This window comes from Phyllostomus hastatus, unplaced genomic scaffold (assembly GCF_019186645.2).
Source record: "Phyllostomus hastatus isolate PE091 unplaced genomic scaffold, TTU_PhHast_1.1 phas_scaffold_182, whole genome shotgun sequence".
Taxonomy (NCBI): domain Eukaryota; kingdom Metazoa; phylum Chordata; class Mammalia; order Chiroptera; family Phyllostomidae; genus Phyllostomus; species Phyllostomus hastatus.
In genome coordinates this window covers 28,944,304-28,952,188 of record NW_025334013.1, presented here as the reverse complement: position 1 = coordinate 28,952,188, position 7,885 = coordinate 28,944,304, and the positions used below count along the sequence as shown (strand labels likewise).

Sequence of the window (7,885 nt, the reverse complement as noted above, 5' to 3'; positions counted from 1 at the left end):
TTTAATTATTACAGTTTCCCTGTAAAGAAGAGGTACAAACTTTAGAGTAATTAAATGACTTGCAAAATGCACATATCTAGTCATTAGCCAAAGCAGGTGTCTCATCCTGGTCTGTGTGGCACTAAAGTCCAGGCTCTTGACCATTGTGCCCCAGCTACACAGGCACCTCCATCTCACACTACATCACCATAGATGCCACCAATGTCTGAGCACCCTGTGCCCTCCCACTGCTTCAGGGTGATGTTAGCCTGATGGAGCCCAGCTCTCCCAGGTCTCATGGAAGTGTGTGCATGGTGAGTGTGTGTTCTGCTTTGCTCCCAGGACTTCAGCATAAATGGACCCTGCCTTAACCCACCAACTTGAGCAAAACCCTTTTCACGTCCTTGTTCCTCAGACTATAGATGACAGGGTTGAGAAAGGCTGTGGCAATGTTATAGAAAAGGGCCATTTTCTTGCCACTGTTTGACAAGGAATCAGAGCCAGGGCTCATGTACATAATGATGCAGGGGATGGTGAACAGGATGACCACAGTGATGTGAGAGGCACAGGTAGAGAAGGCCTTGATCTTCCCCTGAGCTGAATGGATTTTCATGATGGCAGTAAGGTATTGGCATTGACAATGACAAACAGGAAGAGTGTGACCACAATGACACTGAAGCCCATGATGAAGTCCACCACGTCACTGAGGGATGTGTCTGCATAGGCCAGCTTCAGGATGGAAAGAAACTCACAAAAGTAGTGGTCAATTTCATTAGGGCCACAGTAGGGCAGGTGCATTGCAAGGAAGGTATAATACAGACCACCCACTATGGGGTGACCGCCTCATGTGGGTACTGGCCTCTTGGATAGTTCTGCTCTCTTCTCTTCCTCCTTGATGCTCCAACCTCACCCACACAAGGTTCTCAGTTGTGGGACTTATCCTGAAGGTATGGTGACTTACAATGCAGCACAGAACAGAAACCATTTATAATTGAATATTTAATTTTGTAAAGTCCCTATGTCCTCTCTGCAACATAGGCTGCACAGATGCCCACCATGAGGAGACACACTCAGTGGCTCATTATGACCTTGTGCCTGAGAGGGTGGCAGATGGCCATGTACCTGTCCATGGACATGATGGGAAAAGGCTAGGACTCAGTGAACCCAAAGAGGAGAAAGATGTGCACCTGAACCACACATCTAGCAAAAGAGATGACCCTCCTCTTGCTGAGAATATGCACGAGCATCTGGGGCACTGTGGTGGGTGTGTAGCTCACAATCAGCAGGGAGAGAATGCAGATGACAAAGTAGGTGGGAGGGTGGAGGCTCAAGTTCTGGTGGATGAGGATAATGAGGAGGCTGCTGCTCACAAGGATCAACAGATAGAAGACTAGAAAGAAGGTGAAGAGCAGGGGGTTGATCCTGGGGTCAGGGGCAGAGCTCAACAGAATGAATTCTGTCACAGGGGACTGTTGACTTCCTGCATAGTGATCTGCCTCTTGAGAGAGTTTAGGGGATATGGAATTCATTGAGTGTCTGTGCCAAGGGTGTGTAAGGAATTTCCACACTCATTGTCTCATTTACATTTCCTAACAGGAAATTTGGATCAGCAGATGGCTGCAAGAGTTATGACCTCATAGTAGTTTGAGTGGTGCTAGGGTTTGGTGCTAGGGTTTGGTACTAGGGTTCGTTGAGGGTCACAGTGATAAAAATGGTAAATACCAAGTCAGGGCAGTGCTGTATGCAGTGTCATTCTGGCCTGTGGCTGTCTCTGCCTCCTTTTACTGGCTGAGCCTTGATTTTCTCTCTCTTATTCACCCCATTTCTATTTCTCTCTTGGGACTACAGAGGTTGCTAAGCCTTGGTGTAATATTAAGACCAGAGTTATTATTTGGGTTAGGGTTAATATTTACAATTAAACTTTTTCTGGTATGAGGCTTCATTGATATTCATTAATTATGTCATTCATGCCACACATTTTTACTAAAATACTTACTATTTTTATATTATAAATCAGGAAAAAAGGAAGAGTTATAAATAATCTGGGTGGAAAAAAGAGATTTTACACTATCTACTAATAAGATAAAGTCTAAACATGTTAGAGTTAAATGCAAAAAATAAAACTGTAAAACATCCTACAAGAAAATATATGGGTCAATGTTTACTTTATGGTGGGACAGAGAACGGCCTTTTAAGCATCACCTGAATGTTTCCAAGTAAGAACTTCAGCCTCATGGTGATGAAACCCTTTCCCTTTAATATGCAAATAAAGCAACACAGCTCCTCATTGATTTGCTGTAAGAAGTCCAATACTTTCTCCAATATTTTGGAAGGTTCTTTGTGCATCCCTGCCAGGCCACTTTGCTGTGAAACCCCTGCTCTCGTTGAGTCCTTGACTACTGTCCTCCAGCTGCCTTGCCTCGTGTGGGTACTTGCCTTTTGGATAGTTCTGCTCTCTTCTCTTCCTCCTTGATGCTCCAACCTCACCCACACAAGGTTCTCAGTTGTGGGACTTATCCTGAAGGTATGGTGACTTACAATGCAGCACAGAACAGAAACCATTTATAATTGAATATTTAATTTTGTAAAGTCCCTATGTCCTCTCTGCAACAGTTTCTGTCCCCCCACTGGCATTTTCTCTGTAGTTCCCAGCAGCTGATCTATTCGACTGTGCAGAGAAAGCCGGCTCCCTTTCTCTCGGCTTTCTGGTGTGCATGTCATGCCCGAGCAGCCCACACGCCCCCCCCCCCCCCATGTAAATGCCAATATCTTTTCCTTTCACACACGTGGAAAAGCAAAGGAAGAAACAGTAGAGAAAAAGGTGAATTTTTTGGCCATATAAAGAACAGAAAATTTTTTCTAAGTTAATAAAACTAACGTTTGTGATTTATGTGGAAGACAAATGATTAATGTCATTAGGACACAAGATCTCTTCTAAAACCTAAAGAAAACTCTGATAACAGAGGGTGAGATACGAATAATACAATCACAAAAGAGGGGATTCAAATGGCCAATGAACCCCAAAGGATTTATCTTTATAGTAATTAAAGATGGCAAGTTAAAACATCAATAAAATAATAGCTTTTATACCTGTACAATTGGAAAAAGTTCTTTTAAAATGATAATGCCTGCCATTGGCCAGTTTATAGTAAACGAGGACTTCTCATATATTGCTATGAGAAATAAATTGCTATAATCTTTCTTTAGGAAAATTTGATATCATAGAATTTCACTTTTAAGAATTTTGTGTAGGAAAAAAATCAGAGACATGGAAAGAGATTTCATAAAGGATGTTCATTGCTGTATTATTTCTAATAAGGAAATTGTAAACACCCTAAATGTCCTATCGTGGGAGACTAGTTAAAGAAATTATGATATATTGATGTGATTGAATACCTTGTAGCCTTTACAATCACATTTTGGAGACGATTTCACATTGTGGAGAAGCGTGCCAATGGATTGCTGAGTGAAAAAGTAGGATATGCAGCTATGCTAACAGTATAAAAATGTATATGCATAGACAAAAAATTGGAAAGAAATATACCAAAATGTTAACAGTGGTCATTTCTGGTGATTAGATTTATGGTGATATTTGTTTGCTTGTATTCTCTGAATTTACCAAATTTTCCACAATAAACATGAATTGCTTTTCTAATAAAGAAGAAAGATCCAAATGATACTCTGAAGATGTAATACACAGGGTTTTGGGTTCTCAGGGTGGGGCTGAGAGAGGAAAATCCGAGATGGAGGAGGATGCAGTGGGCCTGGGGAGGCCGGGGGCCACCTGAAGGGAAGCTTCTGTTGTCCAGGTTCATCTCCTCCACTGAGCTGCACCTGGGCGTCGGCATCTGTGGCCTAATGCTAAACTAACGCATCTACTGGTTAAGGTAGAGTGTTTTGTATAGGAGAGTACCTGAGAGGTGAATGCCTAACTGCTCCCTAGTGTGTGTGAGAAACTGGGTGGAAGTTAAACAGTAATCCAGATTAGAATGACTCACTCACTCCAGGGTGGGGCCAGGGCAGCTCCCAGAGGGAGTTGTGTGGTCGCAAAGACCAAAGAGAGGAACAAAAGAGAGAGAAAGGAGAAGTAAATTTTTATTCTAGGTTCCAGAGGCCAGTAAGTCTCTGGGCTGGCAAACCAAGGCCATGGTAGCCTGAGGTGGTGTGGGACTCAGAGGAGTCAAGTCCACCTGAGCTCCAGGAGCAGCCCCTCTTGCCTTGTAACCTCCACAAATTACTTCACCTCTCTGAAGTTTAGTGCTTCGCCTGGACATGGGACTCTTCAGGGTGGTTGGGAAGGTTGGTGGTTCAGGGCCCAGGGAAGTCTTGAGTTTATGCCACACAACAAAGTGGGCAGCAAGTAAAATGTAGACACTTCTCTGCCTCCTAAACCCCCACAAGAGCCCAAGAATACTGGAGCTGGTGAGAGAAGGGAGCTGATCCATGGCAGAGAAGGGCTCTGGCTTGCTCTGAGAGCGTTAGCTACTCTGAGAGCACTGGCTACTCTGAGAGCACTGGCCAGCTCTGGCCCCACAATGGACACCAAGGCTCCCTCACAAGGCACCCTGCCCAGATGGACATGAGACCAGAATGAGGTTGCCCACGACTCCCAGTTTACATCCCTGCCTGCCATCCATCTAGGGCAGCAAGGTCAGTTACTAACAAGAAAAGATTGGAATTCCTAGCATGCATGCAAGGTCTTTACTTTCCTATCTGTCCCCTCTGCATCCTGTAAGAGTCTGGCCCTCATGCTCACTGCAGGACTGCCTTGCTACATTGACCTTGGGAAAGTCACTACCCTCCTTAGCCACTGTGATCTCACCTGTAAGAGGAGGGAGGTGAATGACCTGGAACTGCTCCTCCAGGATACATATATATATATATCCACCCCCTGTTTATTTACACCCAGATTTGGAGGCAACAGGGCCAGGAGTAAGGCTGCAGAGACAGGTAAAGGGCCCCACAGTCCCACTCTTCTCCAGGTGCCTAGGGGAGACTGTGGTTAAAGGTCCTCCAAGGAGGATCTCCAAGGCCGAAATTGGGGTGGGAACATGTACGACCTATGGCACACCATCCTCCAGGCTTCCCTGAGAACACAACTAGAAGTGATGGACTGTACAGGTTTTGGAAACAGAACTTGGAGTCTTAAATTTTGGAGTTATACATTGTCAGGTTTTTAAAAATCCTTGAACCACTCTGTCAAAGACAGACATCTGAAGGAACTCAGAACCATTTTTCTCCCGCCTCACCCAGACACACATGGCTCCCTGTGGTTCCTCAAACTAGTGGAAGCCTCCTTGAAACTGACTTTGATAACCGCTGGTACAAGTCTCTCATTTTGTCAAAGCCCAAAAAAGGGAGGCAACTGGCCTAAGGTCATACAACAGGAGTGTCTGATGTAGGGTGAACTCCCAAATGACTTGACCTAGTCCAGGTCCTTGCACTACCTAGTGCTGCACTTAAAGATGAACTATGAGCCAGAAGATGGGACTTAGGGACAGAGGGAATCTTGTGCTGCAAACTACATCTGTTCCCCAGCTCCCGAGGTGGAAATCCTTAAACAAGGACCTGGTGTGAGAGGCTGCCCAGTCCTCATCTCCAGCTTGTGCCCCCAAGCTGAGGCAGAGGAGGCAGGGAAGATGTGAGTGGCAGGTCTCTGGCCCCAGGACTCCTTGGACTCTGATGAGTCTGTGCTTTGTTCAGAGAGCAGCATGGGGACTGGTTGGCACTCTCACTTTCCTTGGCTGGCTTGCTGAGTGTCTTAGGTCAGTTACTTGGCGTCTCTGAGCCTTAGGTTTCAACTCTGTCACAGTCAGGTTTGATGGTGACCTGTAACGAAGGAGAAGACAGAAATGGATTGTGTGAACCCAAGGTCCTGGTAGGGGTGAGCCTCTAGCCCCAAAGCTGGCCAGGCTTGAGACTGCGGGTGTCAACATTGGTGCCCTGGTGGCATGTAATGTAAATCAGGGAAAAACCATCTGCTTTTTCACTTGGATCCTTGTGTTTATCTTCTCTTCCCATTTCTACTCTCCTTCAGGCTAGGAGATGAGAGACTCAAGACACTCTTGAGTTTTTACTTTTAGCATTTACTGCTGTGACTCTGAGCAGGAAATTGTTTCTTTTTTGTACAAAAAGCTGGTGGAGGGGTGGGGAGGCTGCTTGGAATAATATCTGATGATCAGATTCTGAAGATCATGCCTTCTCCTCCCCGTTTCTCCAGCCCTTTTCCTCTCTGTTCCTCAGACACACACACCCTATCCAGCAGTACCTGCAGACCTGCAGGGGCTAAGAGTGACCCAGAGAAATAGGTAAAACTAGAAAGCAACACAAGCAGGAAGAATGAGGACAAAAGACAGGCCTGATAAGGGAGAGAGACATACACAAACACAAGCCACAGGAGGCAGAGAGAGGCAGAATCTGTGGACATAGACAAGAAGGAAAGACAGAGGCTGGGAGCTCAACAGACATGGACAGGGGATGCAAGGGACTCAGACAGAAGGAGAAGGTGGAATAATGTCTATTCCTCTCCTCATGGAAGGGTAGGAGGGAGGCATGGAGTCATGGGTAGTGAGCCAGGGCTCTGGGAGGGAGACACGGGAGGGCTGAGAAGGGTGACTGGACCAGCAAAGAACTGGCAGAGACCAGACAGAGAAAGAGAGACAGAGGCCATCAGGCAGCGAGTGTGGTGGGGCCTGGGTGTGTGTGTGTGTGAATGAACGCAAGTCCAGTGTCCTGGGCCAGCTAAGAGCTGGTAGAGAGGCCAAGAGCAAGAAGACGGGTGATGGTGGATAAGGGAAGGTAGTCAGAGAGTTCTGGTGGAGGTGGAGGGAGTAGGAAGGTGAAAAGGGATGGGTAGGGAACCAGGTTCAAGGAGAGCCCCAGAGAAACACAGCAAGAGGGAAAGTCTTGTGGATCAAAGAAATGGCAATGGGCTGAGGAGAGAGAAGCGAGGATGGTTACACAGGAACCTGCCACAGGCGAATCCAGAAGCAAAAGGAGCAATAAACAGAAGGCAAGTGGGAGAGAGGCGAAGAGTGAGCTGAGACCCACTCAGAGGAGGCAGAGACTGAAAAAGCAGGGGAGGTGTGGGACACAAACTTGGAGGCAGAGAAACGGAAGCAGAAAGGGACAAATGGAGATGAATGGAAAGCAAGACAAAGGGGAGGCAGACACAGAGAGGGAACAGACCCAGAGGAAGAGAAAGGAATGGATGGACACAGAGAAAGAGAGGCAGAGACAGGCAGCCCTGAACACAGTCACATAGACATGGGGAAAGAGACAGAGGCAGAGAGAGATGGGGTGGGGAAGGAGGGAGGGAGGGAGAGACAGGCAGACAGACAGACATGCAGGAGACCAATAGTGGGAACTGCAAAGCCACCAGGAGCTCCTGCAAGACACTACATGAAAGACAGCCAGTAGCCTCACTTTCTCCCCAGAATGGGGGCTGTTGGTGTCCTGAGCTTATAATCCTGCAGGGAAGGGGTTTTGGGCAGGCTCCCAGAGACTCAGGGGGCCGCTCCCAGGGCCCTGGCCAGAACAGCTCCTCAAGTCACCTCTGGCCCAGGGAGAAAACAGCAGACTCCCACTGTGGCAGCTCACTCCCCAAGGATGCTCAGGCTTTGCCCTTGTGAAAGTCCATGCTGGGCTGGGGTGGAAGACTCAGCTGGGAGTGGAGTGCCAATCTTGGTGGTGGTGGGGTGTTGCTGGGGCTACCACTGGGCCCTGAGGGCAGGTTTTTTTCTCATCTGCTCTTCATTCTCTAGGAAGACAATGAAGCACCCTGGGAGGGAGGTGCAGGAGGTTGAAGGCCATGAAATTGTCCTCTCCCCTTGCCAGGTAGTATGCCCAGGGCTCTTTCAATAGTTAGAAATTCTTGGCAAAATATTTGTGGTCCTTGAGCTTTCCT

General features: G+C 47.1%; 1 pseudogene; it reads right to left on the bottom strand.

Annotated features, from left to right (window-relative positions):
- Positions 1-325: 325 nt before the first annotated feature.
- Positions 326-1,508, bottom strand: LOC123832092 (annotated as a pseudogene).
- Positions 1,509-7,885: the final 6,377 nt, after the last annotated feature.